We start from the raw sequence: 22093 nt of genomic DNA, 5'->3' as shown, positions 1-22093 counted from the left end.
TCCAATAGGCGCTAGCCTTACAGAAGACTGGACTGCCTCCTTCCCCCCAGGATCAGCATAAAGTACTTCTTACTCTACCTTCCCTTGCCTGTCCTTCCTTAATGGTTCCTCCAAAGCCTGTTTGCTTGTGAACTTCAAGGTCATCTGGGACGCAGTCAGGGCTTTATCCAATTCACCATAGAGCTAGCACATTGTGGATAATTTCAATGACATAAGCATTATGCTGCAGCAGAAGCAAGGCATCAGGTGGGATTTGGCTGTTTGTCTGCAGTGAAGACTATAAATCTGGAGTATCATGATAAGATGACATCAGCCTGCCTGGTTTCCGTGATGTCTTTCTGAAGTGATAATCTTTTCACTGACCCTTGTATTTGGCCTTATGGCCTGCTGTTTATGAGCACCCCCTGCTATGTCACTAGGATGACATTACCAGTTGCACCCCTTCCAAGTGTGGTTCTTGTAAGTATAAGTAGGATAATGTTACCCATCCCAATACCTTGACATACCACTGTTTATGCTGCTATTTTGGCCTGGTCATTCATGGACTCTGAACATGATACTATGTCTGCAACAAAGAGTGAACCACCATAATTTTTTTCCCTTCATTTAGGTATCAACATTCTGAAGATGAATATTAATAATATTTACCATGAAGAGTACATTGGGCAGTACTTAATGAAAAAAAAAATGTTGAGTCTCCAGAAAGGGTCCTCCCACCCCCACCCCTCAAAGAAGGAAAGCTCGTAGCTCCAAACCTTCCTTCTCCAAAATGAGGAACACTAGCCCTCATAATGTGGAACAAATGGGCAAATGTGGAACACATACTAACAACTTACTAACAACTTCAAATAGGAAGGTCGTAGGATGGTTAAAATATGTTTGTTTTACTTCTAAAAAAGATCCTTTAATGAATTAATATGATTCATTTCTATTTACCATGGAATTGCTATCACTGATTGCGTGATAGTGGAACTTTAAGGAACATGAACTTAAGACCCCAAATGAGGTACGTTCCTCATAATGAGGTACACTTGAGAGGTACGGGAAAGCTACCATTGCATGCTTATTTATGTTACAGGCAGACTGCAACACTTTAGTTGCACTTGGCCCACTTCATGGCTGAAAAGGGTCTTTTGAATAAGTCCACCTATCTAGGTGACCAACAAATGTGTGTGTGTATGTGTGAGAGTGTCTCTGCGCGTATTTCACTACCTGGATGTATGTTGCCAACAATAGCTCTAAACCTTTTACCTCCAAAAGCAGAGGCACAGAAAAATAATTAGGGAAAAAGGCAGGAAAGTAAGAACACCTTTTAATGTGAATTAAAATATATTTTCTGAAGTAAAACAGATCTTGCCCAAAATCAAACCTATACAAATACTACTAGTACCTCCCCCAAACCAAACAGCCCCACATTTAAGCTACAACCCACCTCAACCTCCTATATAAGAAAACTACTATCCCAACTAAAACCAACAATAGCAGCAGATTCCCTCCCCAATGAATTCTTAAAACTAGCAGCAAATGAAATAGCTAAACCAGTCTCAATCCTAATTAACCGATCCATATCAGAAGGTTCAGTACCCTTGATCTGGAAAACTGCCTATATTATACCCCTACACAAAGGGGGAAATTCTTATGACATATCTAACTACAGACCAATAGCAATACTATCCCCACTTGCTAAAATATTAGAAAAATGTATCCACCATCAATTAATGACACATCTCACGGATCAAGGGCTCCTATCTCATAAACAACATGGGTTTCGGCCAGGACATAGCACCACTACTGCCCTGCTAGCATTCACAGATACCATTAATCACAACAGGAATAATGGTAAACTTTCTTCAGCCCTCTTCCTTGACCTATCAAAGGCATTTGATATGGCTAACCATGAGAAATTAATCTCCCACCTTGTAAACCTAGGCCTTGATAACTTATCAGTCTCCTGGTTTAGAGACTACCTTAACAATAGACAACAGGCAGTACTATGGAATAAGAACTTATCTCCACTCTTACCTGTTACACTCAGAGTTCCTCAGGGATCTATACTAGGCCTCTTGCTATTCTCAATTTTTACAAATAATCTCCACTCAGCTACAAAAAGTTCAACCCTTATACAATATGCAGACGATTCAACTATAATATCTAATGCCCCTACTTTACTAGACCTCCACAAAAATACCCAGGATAACTTTCACTCAGTGGAAACATGGCTCACTGAGAATGGCTTAATCCTCAACCCCAAAAAAAACAAGCTTCTGCTATTCTATCCCTCAACTACAACTGCCCCCACATGCACCTTTACTATCCACTCTAATAACGGTACCCCCATATCACCTGATACCCAGACTAAACTACTTGGCATTACTATTGATAATCAGTTCAAGTTTGATGTACATATTAATCTGGCCATTAAAAATACTAACAAAAAGCTAGGCAGCCTCTACAAGCACAAAACATTCCGGACCCATAATGCTATAACTACAATTGCACGTTCACACCTTCTCACAACACTACTGTATGCCTCACCCATCCTGATTAACTTATCCAAAACAGAAATCAATAAAATGACAACCTGCTACAATCAGATAGCCAAATTTGCCAACAACAGCTCATATAGAACTCATCACTCCCTAAACCTAAAGCAATTGGGTTGGATGGAACTACCTAACTTACTTATCTATAGTTAGCTAGTTACTACTCACAAGATACTCTATCAACAAAATATATCTCCTTCACTGGGTAACATTATCTAACAATATTCATGTTCCAGGCAACTCCGCTCAACTGATAAACTACAGTTAGCTGTTACTAGATCCAACAACCATGCAGGAGATTCCCTTTACTCCTCTTATGTGGCCAAAGTCTGGAACTCCCTACCCACATCCTTATCCCTGATATTTTTTTTTAAATTTAGGCAGTGAAGTTATCTGCAACTTCCTCAGTAACAAATGGTTATGTCCATGCTCTACTCCAGACTAATATCTGCACCACTTTAGTAGTATGGTAACTATTGTCCTAAACTAGAGTCATATCTGTTACTTGCATATAAACATGTACCATATCAAAGTTATGATAATATTCATATAACAATGTTACTATTAACAATGTAATACTGTTTAATGACTATTGCAACTGTATCCATCTAGTGTCTGCAGCCTATACCTATATGTGTCAATAACCAGATACGCTACTGGATCTAGTTGAAATATGTATCTGTCTGTGACTTTAATCTGTAAGTGTCTGCAATTTATACCTATAAGTGTCATTAACTAGATAGCTTAAAGGATCTAGGTGAAATATGTACCCAAGTTTATCTGTATGTTTTGTTTAATTGTCTCTTTGGAGATTTTCTCCCTGGGCCTCCACTGAAAATGGACATATATCCAGCTGGACTATCCCGGTTAACAAATGTAAAATAAATAAATAAATAAATAAAATCTGCAGTGGTAAGGTCTATTGTTATTTACTGACTGTAAACTATCACATTTTCTTAAACAAAATGATTTCATTTTTAGGAGGAACACAAGCAAATTTTGAGCCAAAATTAGGAATATCCATAAAATTATGGACAATTGAGAGGTAAGTCAATTTCAACCTGGTCATTATATTCACAGACAGAAAGCCAAATGATTTATCTGTGGTTTTTCTTTCCAATCATTTTCCCTTTGTGTCACTTATTATAGTACATAAGTACTAAGGGATAGTACATGTTTAAAAAAATGAGCCATGTGCCTGAGAGAGAGACAATGTGGGTATACTAGCAAAGGACCTCACGATTCCCCAGCCAACATGCTCCCTTTATCTGAGTTTACAGTTGCCAACGAGAAGCATGGATCATGGTACAATAGAACCCTCCTGTCTGTTGCCCATCCAGAATACAAGAACCATAAACAGAAGTCAGTTTATTACATTTGGCAGGAACAGCTTAACAAAACTGAAAAGTTCTAACCAAGTCTTAGCTGTGACTGATCTGTGGACAGCACCATATGTTAATTGACTGGGGGGGGGTCATACTCTCAACAGTACAGCTTTTCGCAGAATGTCCAGATTTTTATTTTTGGCCAGTTTTTCATAAAATTGTGGTTTTCTGGCAAATTAGTGGCAGATCATTAAAGAGTGAAGTTAGAAAATAATGACAGACATTTGAGTTTCAGACTTCCTAACCTTTACAAAACGCATGCTAATGCAAAACCTGTTATTCTATCAGCTTTCTAAGTTTGTAATAACAATATTTAAATATTGTCCCTATTTGTGGGCCTTTGTCCCTCTTTTACTTATGACTTTGTCCAGATTTCTTGCTCCAAGAGGTTGAAAGGTATGGGGGACATCATCATTACTTGAAGCATTACTTGCCAAAATGGAGTCTGCAGAGCATGACTTGAATCTACATTTTTTTGGTCAAAAATTTTTTTTTGGGGGGGGGGGAGGCAGAAGGAAAAAAAACATGAACATGTCATTAACAGAATTGGAAGGGAGAAGTTTTGAAGACAAATTTTTAGTTGTCCAAAATGTACAGTTTTAAAGGACATAATAGAAGCTCATTAAACTGATGTCTGCATAAAATAAAGCTATTATTATTGATTTTATTTGTATACTATGAGCATATTGGTATAATATATCAACTATAATCATCATATAACTTCTCTAATTATTATTGGTTTTATTTGTACACTGTGAGGACATTGCTATAACATAGCAACTATAACCATCATGTAACTTCTCTAAAATCATAATAAAATACATTTCTGAAGTACAGTTACAATCTGTCCCTCTTTAAACAGGACAGTTCCTATTTGAGCAGCTGTGTCCTGCAAAAAACATTAAAAATAGCAAATGCCCTGAGATTTGAGGTCAAAATATTTCATGTTTCATCTGTTAAATGCATACAACAAATATTTTGTGCCAGAAATACATTAATATGATGTGAAACAGTAGAAACAGCTACCATTCGACAAGTATGAACTTTTATTTTGGCAACAAAGTGAAGTCCAGTCCTTTATATTGGTTGTTAGTATGTTTTGCCCTGAAAAGTGTCACATTTCCATACAATGTCCCACTTTGGACATGTGAAAAGGTGGTAGCCCTATTCTGAACATTTCAAGGTCTGGTGAGCAGGGTATTGCAGTCAGGAAAACAGTTTAGAATGAAGCATCACATCAGGTTAACACAATCCTTTTTCATTAGAATGAGCATTTTTTCATAAACTGGCACTAGTTCTCATCATAACCATCTCACCAAATGGAAAGAAGCCACAGGCTGCATTATCTGGAGAATATAAAGTGATCCAAATGCTAAACATTCTAATGCACAGCAATCCAGGCCAGCCTTATGCAAAGGTGAACTGAGCAACTGCCTAGTGCTCTATGGTGGGAGGGCTAGAACAGCACTCTTTTCACTTTAATTACTTTTTAGAGCAATGCAATACATCATTTAGTTGTTCTAACAAATAACAAAATAAAACATGTCATCCTGCTTCAGTAAGATAGGCCCACCCCTCAGCATGACAGCTGTCCCGGGGGAGGTGTTTCACTTGAGCGGGCCATTTAAGTCAAGTCAAGCAATGTCATATGTTAGACTTGAGTGTGGCAAGGTCATGGACCTCACAATGTTGAAATTAGTTGGCATGACGTGGTGGTGATCTTAGTATTGAATGTCCATCAATGTAATGCTTTTTTTTGTGTAATAGAACTCTAAACTCCAGTGTTTGGCTTTACTGATCAACTGCATCTTCAGCTGGGGAGCGGGGGGATTTATGGAGATTTGAGTTGTATGGTGTGAGACAGAAAGCAGTGAGGGAAGAATTATTATTATTTTTCCCTACTCGGCCATCAGACATTGTGGCTATAAATGCTAGGTGGGGGCTGGGCATACCTCTCATCTATTCAAGACCTTCCAGCTTAAATTAGTTATTACAATGCAATCTTGGTTGGTTAGGGTATGTGATGAAAGGAATCAGGAAAATGAAAGTTAAATAGCAAGACTGATTTTTTTTCCCCCTTATTCATGATTTTTACTCAGGCCATCACTGGATGAAAAATGCACCTCAGAGCATCTAGAGCCCTTGCAATGTCTGGGAGCCTTATGGCCCCCAACCCCTTGGCTTAACACAATTACTTCTACCTCAGTTATTACAGTGTAAGTCTCAGTCAGTTAAGGTGTGTTGAAAGGATTCGCAGAAAACTGAAGCTGACTGTGACATCCCTCATTTGGGCCAGTGATCAAGGAGTCTCGATCTTCACTGCGGACACCGGTGAGGGATGTTCACTTGGAACAAAGATAGATACACACAGTATTTACAGATGCAGCTGTCTGCATCAAGCACAATTTCCCTTAAGAGCAGACAGGGAAAACACTCCCATCCTGGGGCTGCTTTTTCCTCTTTCTCATCAGGCCTCAAAATAAGACTCCACACTGACCACAGCTGTAGAGATAAGTCCTCAGCTGAGTGTTCCAAACAAAGTCCTCCACCACTCTCTCTGTAAAACCAGTGCCCTGTGCCCCTGCTCCAAGTAGCTGACACATACACTGTTTGAGATTTGATTTTTCACACACACACACACACACACACACACACACACACACACACACACACTGGAAAGGCTGGCACAGATTTCCCAGCTATGCCCCTTCTGCCCAGACTATAAGGTAGATACTGCCATTGGAACACTCCAAAGCCAGCTACTCTAAGGCTAACTTGCAAGGGTACCCAATTATACTGAGTAAAATTAATATTAATACAAATGGTAGTGTTTGACTAACGCAGCAAGGCTTTTGGGATCAGTGTCACCAAATAAATATAACTACTGTCAAAGGTTAAAACAGTCTTTAAAAGACCAGCCACAATGAGAAGTTTAAATATATTCAATAATAAATAATAAAATAACATGAAAATACTAAATATCTATTTACAATAAACACCAGAGTTTCAGCCACAGGAAATATAACACAGATGGAAAGGTTCACACAGATACAGAAAAACAATATTTAACTAATCTCACTACATTTTTTTTTACTGACCAAAGAATTGCTGCTCCCTAGTTTTACTAACAAGGCAAGATGATGTGCACTAGTGGTCTTTCTTTGTCAGGTTTCACAAACAGACTGCCCTGAGACTTCTGTCTCATCTAGTATTAAAACATTTCAGTGCTGGATTACAGAATGACATCACATTCATCTGATCACTTGACTTCTGGTTCCCACACTACCCCCTTTACTAGAAACTGAACCAGAATCTAGCACATATGTGTCATAATACACACACATAGAGCTTTGCTAAGATGTGTTATAGCATCTGTAAGCTTTAAAACCATTTCAAAAACTTCTACCCTTCCAGGGTAGCAATTAGTTAACCCCTAAGGAAAATACCGTAGGATTCCTAGTCCTGGTTTTCACAGACGTTTTGTCTCCGGCTGCAATCAGAACTGTAAGATACAATCTATATTATGGCCTAAACCAGTAATTTAATTTCAGACTATTTTTCAAAGTTAGCTAGACTGAGATTAAACTCTTCTCTTTTCTTCCAGTATTCTCTGTTACAATATATTCATTTCAACGGATTCACATATATTTCTTTTCTGTCTTGCAGGACCCGATCCACTGTTGGTACATTTTTAACACAAATACATTTCAGCACAAGCACCTGTACAAATCAGTTTGATATACAAATGACATATAATCTTTTACAAAACTCCAGCTATCTCCTGGTGTATCTGGCAGTACCTCATATCATCACGCTGACCATCAAGACTGACATTTTTTCCTTAATCATTGTTTTAGTTCAGAACATAATTGGATAAAAAAGTTATTTTAACAAAACTCTAAAATGCATCTCAAGAGCATCTAGAACACCCATGGCTAGCAGCTTCCAGGCCCCCAGCTTAATAAGGTTATTTCCACTGCATTTATTATAATGTAGTGTGTCAGTCCAGATGTGCTGAAAGTATGCAGGGAAAAACAAGGTGAAGGATAAGACTAAAGTTCTTTCTTTGGTCATGTTTTTTTCTTCAGGCAATTACTGGATGACAAAGGTTGTTTAAAAAAGTCTAAAATGTACCTCAGAACATTTAGAACCCCATGGCTGCTAGGGGTCTTGCACCTCTCAGATCCCCTGCTTAATACAGTTATTTCCTAAATAGTTAGAGTGCAGTCTTGCTTAGACAGAACATGTTGAATCAATGAATGAATGAATTAAAGAATAGCTGCAGAAAAAAAAAAAAAACTAAAGAGTAGGACATACTGTGAGAAAAAGGGAGGAAAAAATAATCTTGAGTGAGAGTAGGCTCAGATGCATATGGCTTGGACATTGGAGGGAGGGGGATGCCATTGAGCTTTTCCATGTAGGACAAGCTCTGATAGTAATATGAACAGGTGAAACATGAATCACTAATCTTTTTTTTGTTTTTTCATATCTGTTTACTCTCACGGTTCTAGAAGCATTAGATGCCAGTTTCCAAGGGTGTTTGATTATGCAAAGCAGAATGAAAGTAGCTATGCAGATGCAGATGTAATGACACGATTTTAAATATCCTGGTCAGGCTGAACTAAGGACTGGTTTCCTAAGAGCGTATCATATACCAGAATTAAACATCTAGTATAGCAGATTAACAGAATACTGCAAGTAAAAATCATGTTTGCACTATGAAATAATTCAATTGCAAACAATAATTTTGATGAAATACGTTTGTAAAGTTTCAGGGCCACAAAACCCAAAACAGTTGAAAAACGTAATAAACAGAATTCTTTCCTTCATCTATTAAGTATAAATGTAAAAATATTCTGTGTATTATCCCCCAAACAGTGCAATTGCATACAGTAGCTGGAGGAAACCCTGATACCAAGGCCACAGAAAGCATTTTGAATATAATGAGGATGCCAACACTGGCAGCTGACAGTTGCAACTGGTTTATTTTTATGGCAAGTTCAAAGTAAGACCATAACAGTAATTGGCTGCCTAAGTAAACATCATCCAATTTATAACTTATTTTAGCCTCTGTACTCTAATGGTTTTGCTGTTTGATGCTTTAGACATTGTAAATTTATGGATTTGGGGCTCTATGGCATTTTTAACTTTTAACATTCAGCAGTTCGGTTTGGTGCTTCAACTTTTGGGAATTGTTTCTACTGTGCTTTCTGGCTGTTGTGATTTTTCACATTTGGGGCTACTATTGCAGCAGCTAGGATTGTGTGTGTGCTCCTTGCTGAATTCTGTTTTCGAAAAGTTCCTTCGTTGTTTTTAATGTCCAGCATGCATTGTTTAGGAGTGCCCCATTAATGTTGGAGACATTTGTTATATCATGTTTGATACATACACTACTTTTCTTATCACACTGGTCATTTGGTGAATTTGGCAAGACAGATGCAGCCTGAAACATTACAGGCAGGCTGAGTGCAGCACTTGTATATGGTACAAATATCTCCTTTCAACACTGATCACAATGGGAAGTATCAATACAGTGCAGACATAAACAAATGATTCCTAACAGTAAAGAAACCAAAGATTCTACTGACTGATGAACAAACAGACTTAATAAAACCATATACAAATATGGCAGTGGCTGGAACAGAATGATGGTGGATTGTGGTTACTTACACTGGGATGGTGATGCCATTCTACATCAGTAGCACCACTAGTGTTTGGACAACTGTGAATAAAAATCCTAAACTGTTTCTTCAGACTGGAGAACCTAGTGGCGGAGTCCTACAGGTATAACATGTCAAAATACATGTGGATGACCTAATAAACAATGCATTTCACTTCCTGCATACACCGTTGTTTCTTGTTATCAAAAGCTTAACTAGCAGTCTTTGTGTTTTACATTTATTTATTTTTTTTGCCTGTTTCATATAGTCTTACATTTTAGTAAGAGATGAGTCTAAGGGCCTGTGTCATATGATCTTACATTTTAGTAAGAAGGGCTATCTATACTGTCTTTACTGTCTTGAAAACTGAAAATCAAAAGGGAACCAGAAATTTATACTGCATGCAGTCTTATCTAGAAGAAAACAAATGTGATGAGGAAAAGAAAAGGATGAAAATCACAAAAATTCATAGCGGCTTAGTGTTAGCTTCTGCTTTGCTGCTTGTCCTATCAAGCAGTCATTGCAGCGATATCAGGCTCAGACCATGACATATACCTTGGTAAAGTTTTTAATGTCAACTACTGGAAACTGAAACACTCATTTTGTAATTCACTGTAACTACAGGGCTAGACCTCTGCACAAGTGGGTCCGTGTAGAAGCATTCCTAGTTTGCAACAGAAAGGCAGAACTGTAGCTCACTGGCAGTTTTGACACTTTTTGATTCTCTTAAGTTTGTGCTAAGTACAAACAGCTGTATTCAGCTCCTATACATTTCTTGGAATGCCAAATATTTAGGTTTTGCTCAACTGCAAGTGCCCCTTTTGGCTAACTGCCATTTTTTATCTCATTGTTTATTACTACTAGAAAACCTAAAATGGTCACCAGATGTGTAACTGTTCAAAGACAGCCTCATCCTGAGATGCCAATAAATAGAGTAACAGTCTTAATTGTTTACAGTTACATGCTCTGATCTGATCTGTAACAGGCACAGCTCTTTGAACAACACTATTAAAATCCAAGTGAACAGTTCAGTGATTTACAATGCCTGGTCTGAAAGCTCCTTCAGAATGCATCTGTGCAATTGCATGATTGTTTATAAATGTGTTTTATCTAAAATCAATAAAATTGTTTAAAAAAATGCACCTGTGGTGGTAAGTAAAAGATAAGAATGGGGGGTATGGCGTTTGCATCTCAGTTTATAACATTGCCTTGAAATGTCATTTATGTAGTTACTTATTTATAATTGTATTTATTTAAACCCTAAAAGATTATCTCAACAGTAATGGGGTCTGCCCCTGTATTGCTCCTGGCTAGTTTCTCTTCCTATTACTTCACAACTTCCTTTTCATGTATGCTTTAGCAGCTAATGCTTATTACCTCTTTGTTACTTCTAAAAGACTTACTTCTCTGACAGACTTTTTGCTTGTTGGATTTTGTATATCTCTATATTATATTATAATATACTCCTACATGACTTATTTTTTTCTCGTGTAACACTGTTAATTTCATTTTTGTTAATTATGCTAAAATTTTACTTCATGACCACTAGTATCCCAGAGTGGTGATTGGAGCAGATTTCAATGGACATGTTGGTGAAGGGAACAGAGGGGATGAGGAAGTGATGGGTAGGTATGGTGTTAAGGAGAGGAATGCAGAAGGTCAGATAGTAGTGGATTTTGCGAAAAGGATGGACATGGCTGTGGTGAATACGTATTTTAACAAGAGGGAGGAGCATAGGGTGAGATACAAGAGTGGAGGGGGATGCATACAGGTGGATTATATCCTACGTAGAAGGGCCAGTCTGAAGGAAATTGGAGACTGTAAAGTGGTGGCAGGGGAAAGTGTAGTTAGGAAGCATAGGACTGAGGGTTTGTAGGATGACATAGATGATCAAGAAGAGGAGGAGGAGTGTGAGGGCAGCACCAAGGATCAAATGGTGGAAAATGAAAAAGGGTAATTGTGAGGTGGAGTTCAGGGAAGAGTTAAGATAGGCACTGGGTGGAAGTGAAGAGTTACCGAATATCTGGGTAACTACAGCAGAGCTAGTAAGGGAGATAGCTAGAAAGGTGCTTGGTGTGACATCTGGAAAGAGGAAGGAGGACAAGGAGACCTGGTGGTGGAATGAGTAAGTACAGGAAAGTATACAGAGAAAGAGGTTGGTGAAGAAGAAGTGGGATTGTCAGAGAGATGAAGAAAGTAGACAGGAGTATAAGGAGATGAGGTGCATGGCAAAGAGAGAGGTGGTGAAGGCTAAGGATAAGGCATATGAAGAGTTGTATGAAAATTTGGACACTAAGGAGGGAGAAAAGGAATTGTACCGATTGGCTAGACAGAGGGTCCGAGCTAGAAAAGATGTGCAGCAGGTAAGGGTGATAAAGGATAATGAGGGAAACATACTCACAAGTGAGGAGAGTGTGTTGAGCAGATGGAAAGAGTACTTTGAGGGGCTAATGAATGAAGAGAATGAGAGGGAGAGAAGGTTGGATGATGTGTGGATAGTGAATCATGAAGTGCAGTGGATTAGCAAGGAGGAAGTAAGGCTAGCTATGAAGAGGATGAAGAATGGAAAGGCTGATGGTCCAGATGACATACCTGTGGAAGCATGGAGGTGCTTAGGTGAAATGGCAGTGGAGTTTTTAACTAGATTGTTTAATGAAATCTTGGAATGTGAGAGGATGCCTGAGGAATAGAGAAAGTGTTTTGGTAACGATTTTTAAGAATAAAGGTGATGTGCAGAGCTGTAGTAACTACAGAGGGATTAAACTGATCAGTCACAGCATGAAGTTATGGGAAAGAGTAGTGGAAGCTAGGTTAAGAAGGGAGGTGATGATTAGTGATCAACAGTATGGTTTCATGCCAGGAAAGAGCACTACAGATGCGATGTTTGCTCTGAGAGTGTTGATGGAGAAGTACAGAGAAGGTCAGAAGGAGTCGCATAGCGTCTTTGTGGACTTAGAGAAAGCATATGACAGGGTGCCTAAAGAGTAGTTGTGGTATTGTATGAGGAAGTCGGGAGTGTCAGAGAAGTATGTAAGAGTGGTACAGGATATGTACGAGGGTAGTGTGACAGTGGTGAGGTCTGTGGTGGGAGTGACAGATGCGTTTAAGGTGGAGGTGGGATTACATCAAGGATCAGCTCTGAGCCCTTTCTTATTTGCAGTAATATTGGACAGGTTGACAGATGAGATCAGACAGGAGTCCCCATGGACTATGATGTTTGCAGATAACATTGTGATCTGTAGTGACAGTAGGGAACAGGTTGTGGAGACCCTGGAGAGGTGGAGATATGCTCTAGAGAGAAGAGGAATGAAGGTCAGCAGGACTAAGACAGAATATATGTGTGTGAATGAGAGGGAGGATAGAGGAATGGTGAGGATGCAAGGAGTAGAGGTGGCGAAGGTGGATGAGTTTAAATACTTGGGATCAATAGTTCAGAGTAAGGGTGAGTGTGGAACAGAGGTGAAGAAGAGTACAGGCAGGATGGAGTGGGCGGAGAAGAGTGTCAGGAGTGATTTGTGACAGACAAGTACCAGTAAGAGTGAAATGGAAGGTCTACAAGAGGGTAGTGAGACCAGCTATGTTATATGGGTTGGAGACAGTGGCATTGACAAAAAGGCAGGAGTTAGAGCTGGACGTGGCAGAGTTAAAGATGTTAAGATTTGCACTGGGTGTGATGAGAATGGACACGATTAGGAATAAGTATATTATTGGGGCAGCCCAGGCTGGAAGGTTTGGAGACAAAGCCAGAGAGGCAAGATTATGTTGGTTTGGACATGTGCTGAGGAGGGATGCAGAATATATTGGGAAAAAGATGCTAAGGCTGAAGCTACCAGGTAACAGGAAAAGAGGAAGGTCTAGGATGAGGTTTATGGATGTAGTGAGGGAGGACATGCAGGTGGTTGGTGTGACAGAGCAAGATGCAGAGGACAGGAAGAAATGGAAACAGTTGATCCGCTGTGGCGACCCCTAACGGGAACAGCCAAAAGAAGAAGAAGAAGAAGAATAAGAAGTATCCTTATGTAAATATATTAAATGCATTTTGATAAAATTTGTTCATAATGATTGAACTTTTAACTAATTGTTACTCTACTGGAGCTTTTCTCCTAAGGTCTCCGCTGAAAACGGGTTTCAAGCCCAGTTGGACACTACCTGGTTAACAAATGTAAATAAATAAACAAATAAATAATTTATATTAGTTTGTTTACTGGGGTAGTACTCTGATCACTATAGACCATTGGCAAGCATACCTCTCAACCTCTTACAGCAAAAAATCTGGAGAAAGCAATAAATAATGGAGGGACAAAGCCCCACAAATATAGACACTTTTTAAATATTGCTCTTACAAACTTAGAAAGTTGATAGAATAACAGGTTTTGCATTAGCTTTGAATTTTTTGAAGGGTATGAAGCCTGAACCGCTCAGGTCTGCCATTATTTTTTGACTTCAACTCAATAATTTACCAACAATTTGCCAGAAAAGCAAAATTTTATGAGAAACAGGCCAAAAATGTGAGGTAAAAATCTGGGCATTCTGCAAAAATCTCTACATTTGAGAGGTATGTTGGCAAGAACAGCAAAGGTACTTAAACCACAAATGATCAAAACCAAAAGGTCAGTTATGAAATCTTCAAAAATGGAAAAATAAAATCTTTTTTTTTGGTGGAGGGCTAGCCACACTGCACCATCCCCCACACCCCATATGATATAAATATACATCAGCTCAGACACCACACTACAGTGGGGAAAGGGAAAATTTCCCATTCCTTGCTTTTCCATGGTCTCACTCAGGAAACATTGCTAACATTCCATCAGCTAATTTTCAGTCACCTGCTGATTTTACCCACATTTGATTAAGTACCTACCAGATGAAAGCTACACAACTGGGGGGGAGGGGGTTTGCAATTTTTTTTTTCTTTTACAAAGTTTTCATAATCGACCATTTGGATATATAAACTCAGAGATCACATTGCAGTGGGGAAAGGGAACATTTTTCACTTCCCGCTGTTCTACGATTTCACCCAAAAAAACTGGTAAACTTCCATCAGCTGATTTTCAGTCAGATGTACCAATTGTTCCCACATTTGATAAAATAGCTATCAGATGAAAGGTACATTATCATAGTTTTCATGATCAACGATTTGAGTTCAATTATTTGTAGTTCTACTTAATGACATTTTGGGGAAATATACACATATGCATCTATGTGTCAGGCTACCAGCAAGGCCAAGTGACAACTGTTGCATAACTAAGCAATAATCCGTGACTGAGCATGGGTATATCAGGATTTACTCATGGTTTGTGTGGTTTGAGCATGATGGCAAAATCCGAGTGATTAAACAAAGCCAACAGTGGGTAAATCCTGACATACCGACAAACTAGAGTGGATTATTGCTATTATACAATTACATTATTTAAGAAAGAGACTGCTTACATTTCTTAAATAATGTATTTGTATAAGGACACTTCATTCTTTATCCGCATTGTATTCCCTACACTGATGTGCTGCATATGCATATGGGACTTACATTCCCACGCTTGCACTGTACATCAGTGCAGAAGTGCTGAACAAAACAGAATCTCCATTGTTGTTGTTTTTTTTTTTTAACTATTAAAAAATATAGATTTACGAGGAACAGCACAAACATATAAGGAAAATCAGATAGGTTTTTGTTTGTTTAGCTTTGCAGAATTATTTCTGTACTGTACTGGACTTTTCTTACAGTTTGCTCTGTCCCTCAGCATATGCCAATAGAAAGTCCAGCCACTTAATGGTACTTCAGCGGCCAGACTTTTTTCTATTGGTATATGTTCGATTTACAATGGCCATGCTGATTGGGTTGTCCAATCAGCATGCTCATTTTTGAATAGTAATGAGCACTTATTGTATACTGGATTATACCTGGGTATTTGAAGCTGGAGAGGAAAACATGCACATGTTACTACCCAGATGTTTTCAATACAATATCATATCCTGCAGGAATATTTCAGCTGAGGTTTTGGTGGTATAACTCAGATCTGTATTCCACAATGAAATGTGTACACTCACAAATGTCTTGCAAGGCAAAGGTATAGACAATGTGCCAGCCAGATGGCAGTCTTTCCTGAGGTTGTTATAGACATGAGAAGTCTCTTTTAGAATGCCAAATCGGGGATTTTAGCAAGGGCAATACACCTGCTACAAATGTCAAGTCTATCCACATGCAGTAGTTCAGAGCTGAAATAATTGTCCCCCTTTACCTTACTGGTACCCATCCTGATGTTATTAAACAGGTATTATGACTGAAAATTTCACACCTACAAATGAATTCATGCTGCTGTTTCTAATGGGAATATTTGACTTACCCACAATATGTTTTGTTTTCACTGGTTCTGAAATTATAGCCATCACACTACTCTAGGGCATCAAACAACATTTAGGGACTTTCAAAACCTTTACTGTTTTATGAATAGAAGAAAGCATGGAAAACAGGTCCCATCTTTCTTTTTGCAAGAAAAAGAATTGCTATGCGGAATGAAAAGAAGTAACTATGTGGTGAAGACTGACAATCCGAATGCAGAATACTAGCCTTTTGAAAAGTGGCACACTAGGATACAATGTCTTACTGAGATGGCATCATCTTTAACCTCCTCAAAATAAAGAATGCCACAAGGTTTTGTCCCTGTGTGTCCAGATTCTAAATTGTTCTGCAGGTTACACTGACCTTTTATTTCTGCAGCATAAATTAAACATAATGCTTCTTGGGATCTTGCCATGGCAGAAACAAAACCCAACTCCATGCTAACTTCATACTTAATAGGCAGCCAGATGTGGAGGTGATGTGGCAGCTGTTTTAAACCAATAGTTTTACTTTCAACCTGCCATTACTGCAGCTGTTTCGGGAATTGCATATGTGTGTTGATTAACAAAGAGTGGCCGTTAATCCAGATGTATTCTAAGAACTCAGGAGTGTTGCCCCACTTTTACCAGTTTTAAAAAATCTCAGGTTTAAATTGTTTATTTCTAAATTCAGCAAAAAATGCCTGAAGCCCTACAGGGATAAAGCAATAAATTGCTAACTATACATTACCAAAACATATTCGTCAGTTAATGAACAACAGCCTTTCCATGTGAAGTTAATGTATGTTCCTATTACTCCTACACACAGAGGCCGTCTGAATTAATCTTTTTTTTTCTGTTTATAAACCATACTGAAGTGCACTCCAAGTTCAAAACATCATTTGTAATGTTGAATTTGCTTATCAGTTGCAGCTGTTTAGGAAAGGATAGATTCTACTTCATAACTGACTTGCTATAACTCAAAATGCTGTCTGAAGAGAAAAGAGAAAACATGCTAGTTTAACGTGGTTTCAAGAATAACTGGCAAAATGCAAACCAGGTTCCTTCACTACATAAAACACTTTGCAAATTGTATAATGTAATGAAACTTCCAAATAGGTCTTTAATAATAATAAGGCTGTTATGTATTCAATAAAAGCATGTGAAGAAATTTACCCTTGACAGCATAGCTTGAGGAGTGATTTTGTTTACATCCCTAATGAGAACACATAATAACCAGTTAGAAGCACAATGTTTGTAATGCCTGCAGAGTTTTAGCTATTCTTATGTGAAGCTACTTTTTTTTTTAAATGATGTGCCTGCGCAAGGTGTATGCCAGCTTTAAAGCTCTTGGTTGATTAGAAGTGCATTTCTCTTCTGGCTGCTGTTGTGTGGTGTAAGGTATTTTAACAGCTTTCAGAGAATGGGTAAACTCTACATTTCTCCCTGATTGGTGAAGGGTGATAATGTACAGGTAATACCCACTAAAAAACAAGTCCGCCCCTTCACTGTAGCATATAAAAAAGCTGCCTTAAAGCTTGGACAGTGAAAAAAAGCAAATGCCTGCCATTTTTCTGCTTGTTAAACAACACTTAAAAACATAAATAAAAGAAATGACAGCATATGTGAACGAGTAAGCTCGCACCATGCGTACACATTAAATACTTGTATAACTTATATATTGCATGTAAAATACTTCCTCCAAAAACAATTATATATGCTACATCAAGTTTCAAACATTAGGTGGAGGCACTATTTTACACCAAAAATGTTAGAAAAAGTATATAGTAAGAAAGATACAAACAATTTAACAGCAGCTTATTCTCTAAGAGCGACACTGTCCTTCAGGGTGTGTTAATGAAGAAATATTGCCTTTCAGGTATTAGACCTCACATACCCCGGAGTGGGCATTATCTCCCCAGTAATGCAGACTCTGGAGGGCACATATTGTCTGCTTAAAGTTGTTAGATGGTTTTCAGTGTTGTTCCTATGTGACTGCCATATGTGTACCAGTTAAATGTATGTTACTCAAGCAACGATGCTCGACAGGGTGAGTGATGCAGAGAAATAATGGACTTATCATGGGTGGGCCCCCTCACCCACAGAATATTCATTATTTTCCTGTGACATTCACTCTAGAAGGCATTATTATTATTAGAAAATTTGGTTTCTCTTAAGATGTCTTGCATTTGTTTTACGGTTATACTTTTTTTTTAATATTTTCAATGCAAAATAAATAGTTTCAGTGCCAAATATATGAAAGTTATATAAGACGTTAGCAGATGAGTTGTCTACTGAAGGCAATATCTGTGACACTATAAACCACATGCACACCCACACACACACACCCCCACACACACACACACCCACACACACACCCACACACACACACACCCACCCACACACACCCACCCACACACACACACACACACACACACACACACACACACACACACACACACACACACACACAGGTTCACAGGTTCACTTCACACTGTTAAATTATCAGTTCATAGACAGAGGGAAGTGTTTGGGAAATTCAGTGAACATACATTGCTTTTGAGTGCTGGAAATGTTGAAAGGGGGGAGATGGCATGTATGTGGGTAAGATAAGTGGGTTTTGGATTTATTGCTGAAACTTTTGGATATACCAAAAGTTTCTGCATTAGGGGTGTGTGTGTGTGTGTGTGTGTGTGTGTGTGTGTGTGTGTGTGTGTGTGTGTGTGTGTGCGTGCACTCGTGTGAGGTTGTGGATTAGGGTTAGAATAAGGACTAGAGAAGGGGATAGATTTAGTGTTGTGCATGTGTACTGTAATACAGATGTGTGCGTGAGTCTCTTGTGTAGTGACAGACCTACAGAAAGGATTTTTGCTAAGGTAAGGTATAAGGTCAGGGTTAGAAAAAAGGGTCAGCCAACATTTGTATGGCTACATGTGGGGGGGGGGGGCATCCTTATTAATGTGGACTTACCCTAACTCTGCCCCTAACCCCAATCCTATACTTTGTCAAAAACAATTTCTTTAACACTATCACTATTTGGACAAAGTGTGTCTGAAGATAGTGGTAAATTTTGGATAACTGATTGCAAGAGGAAATAGATTTCCTTTTGACACTGGTTGTTATTTTGGGCCCTATATTAGAACATCGAAATTTCACAATTTTGAATGTTCTAACATCGACCCCTTTTCAGCAAATGCTGACAACATCGAATGTGCAGAACAGCAAATTTTTTCCTAGGGAAAAAATTCACTGTTCCGAAACACATACATACAACACAAGCACACCAAACAAATGGCAATCCACACACATACACCTAAAATCTTACAGCTAACCCTACACTAAACTGTACAAACACCACTAACTATCCACTTACCTTAACTCAAACCCTAACCCTAAGGTCCGTCACTATCGCACACTCACCTCACCCGCGCCCTAACTCTAACTCACCTAACCCGCCCTAACCCTCAAGTCCACACATTCACACACATACCTAACCCACGTCCAATCGCACACTTACCTGAACCTGACCTGTAACTTTCCACCACATCACTGAAAATAGCGAAACGACAGAAATGGACAATCAAATTCTTTCCCTAGGATAAAATTTGGTTTTCTGTCGTTTCACTATTTTCAGCTGAATAGGGATCGATATTAGAACATTCGAAATTGTGAGATTTCGATGTTCTAATATAGACCCATTATTTTGATGTGTTGGGGGGTTGTTAACTTCATTTCTGAAATGCTGACAGTAACCACCTGTGTTTTGGTGCTTATACATTGTAATACTTATATGTACACAGATATAGATAGAGATTTATATCTGTTTCTCATATATATATATATATATATATATATATATATATATATATATGAAATACAGACATTTGGTCAGGTTGGCAAATGATCAAATTCTTTTGCTATCAGCTTTTTACATCAAAAATGTAAGATTTTTGAAAATGCGTAGAGCTGGTTGTAAGAGGACTAAGTACAGAAGTACAGTGGGGAGTGGAATTGTGCTCTTTTCTTGCAGTAGTGTGATCTCAAAGTTAATATACATAATTAGTGGGGGGTATGCTGTGGTAGCGTTGTCGCCCCACAGTAAGACGCTGTCCGGTTCGATTCTCAGCTAGAGCGTCTTCTGCGTGGAGACATGCATGAATGGGCGTACCTTCGTTGAAGGTTGTGCATCAGGCCTGGCAAGCCGGTACGTAAAAATCAACTGCCAATCATTAGTGGACCAGAGTTCTGCTGTGGCGACCCCTAACCGGGAAAAGCCGAAAGACACAAAGTGGGGGGTATGGGGAGGGATTGCCCCCTACAAAAAAAATATTTTTTTAATTCAACGTACTGTGTTTCAGTCTTTTAACATTGATTATTTGAGGGTAAAGCATGGTGGTTCTAGAAGGAAAATGCCTTACAGGAAGGGAGAACAAGCATAGCTAATGATGCATCATAGTATATCCAAGCTGAGAACAGTGTTAGCTGGAGTATCTAGTAAAAGGGAAATAAGATTTTATTTATGCAGGCAAACACAGAAACAAGGAACATGGACCGGTCCCTTTAAAATGAGATAGCTGTAGCCCAGATAAGGGAAGTGAGCTGTATACCTGTACCTTTTTAAGACTAAGACAACTATTGTACAGTAGAAGTAGCCTGAACAAGAGTGCACAAGAGTCTGAAGCTTTACCGTGAAGGATGGACACAAAGGCCACAGCAGCTGGCTTTGATCTGGGAGTCCTGGTTGAAGTGTGGTACTGCAAGGAGGAGTCCTGTTAGCTGAAAACTGGAGTTGCTAACCTGAAGATTAGTCGATAAAAGGATTCAAGTTACTGAGACTGTCTAACCATAATGGTTTTGGTAAAAGCCTGTGTTTCCCCCAGTGGAAGATGTTGTGAACTGTATGTTTTATGCACTACTGGTAAAGACTTTTACTGTCTGAGTACTACTGACTGTAAGGCGCATTTACTGTCTGAGTACTACTGAACGTAAGGCGCATTTACTGTCCGAGTACTACTGACTGTAAGGCACATTTACTGTCCGAGTACTACTGACTGTAAGGCACATTTACTGTCCAAGTACTACTGACTGTAAGGCACATTTACTGTCTGAGTGCTACTGAATGTAAGGCGCATTTACTGTCTGAGTACTACTGACTGTAAGGCGCATTTAAGACTGTCCACCCTGAAATCTGCATTTGCACCTTAAATGAGCCCTGCCACCGAAGGCATACATTGATTGCAGACTGTGTTCTTGTACTAAAAACTCAGCAACTGAATTGCTTGATTTTTCAAGTGTCATACACATTTTTATGTTCACCTGAATATCATAAAACATCTGCGTTTTTATAAAACACGCACAAACATGTATACAAACATATACCTCATATACACTCATGCACAGCTCGCGCACCAATGGAAATACAGTGACAGGGCATTCAGTCTTTCTGGGTATGACTTGTTTTGTGCACCCTGTAATTCCTTGGTGTGTGAAACCTCTGGTCTCTCCAATTGTTGCAGATGTCTGGTGAGGTACATGCAAAAAAGAGCATTGTACTCCATTATTAGTTTGATGAGAGTCAAGTATAATGGAATTATAACATCCTTAAATCTAGGTATGATGCCTTTATTTATAAGATGTGCCACATAGAAGGATTTCCTTACTATTGTGGATGCGTGGTGGTCAGAGTTCAGATTGCTATCAACCTGAGTACCCACATCACATACCACATCTTCACTTGGGGGTGTGTGCCGTCTATAATGTAATTAGTAGGGATGTCAGCTTTCCCAAAGGGAATAATAATGCATTTTTTTTGCATTTAGCTTTAATACATGGCTTTGGCACCAATCATTTGTCTGTGTTACTCCTGTTTGCAGTATAAAAGCATCACTGAGGACTCAATGATTGCTCCCAATTTTCCCAAGTTTGCCTGGACTTCTAAGAAATAAATTCTGAACAGTAAGTGGTCCACCATAGAACCCTGTGGTATGCCACTGCTGACTCGTCCTTTGCTAGAGGGGAAATCACAGGAACATAGTCAGTTCTCAGGCTGTGGTTAAACAGGGATCCAAGTGGGTCTGCTAGGTCGTGTTTAAGTTGTTTAAAAGGCAACCTGGGATAAATCTGAATATTGCTCATAGTTTCTCAATAATGCTTATATTCACATAAAGCAGTCATTACTTTATACTGGGAG

General features: G+C 38.8%; 1 protein-coding gene across 1 annotated transcript in view; it reads right to left on the bottom strand.

Annotated features, from left to right (window-relative positions):
* The window catches only part of TGM2 (transglutaminase 2), a 596777-nt gene that overhangs the window by 368549 nt on the left and 206135 nt on the right, over window positions 1-22093 (bottom strand). The window lies entirely within an intron of this gene.

Source organism: Protopterus annectens, chromosome 12.part0 (assembly GCF_019279795.1).
Source record: "Protopterus annectens isolate FY-2018-M chromosome 12.part0, PAN1.0, whole genome shotgun sequence".
Lineage (NCBI taxonomy): Eukaryota > Metazoa > Chordata > Ceratodontiformes > Protopteridae > Protopterus > Protopterus annectens.
This window is presented reverse-complemented; position numbering and strand designations above follow the sequence as displayed.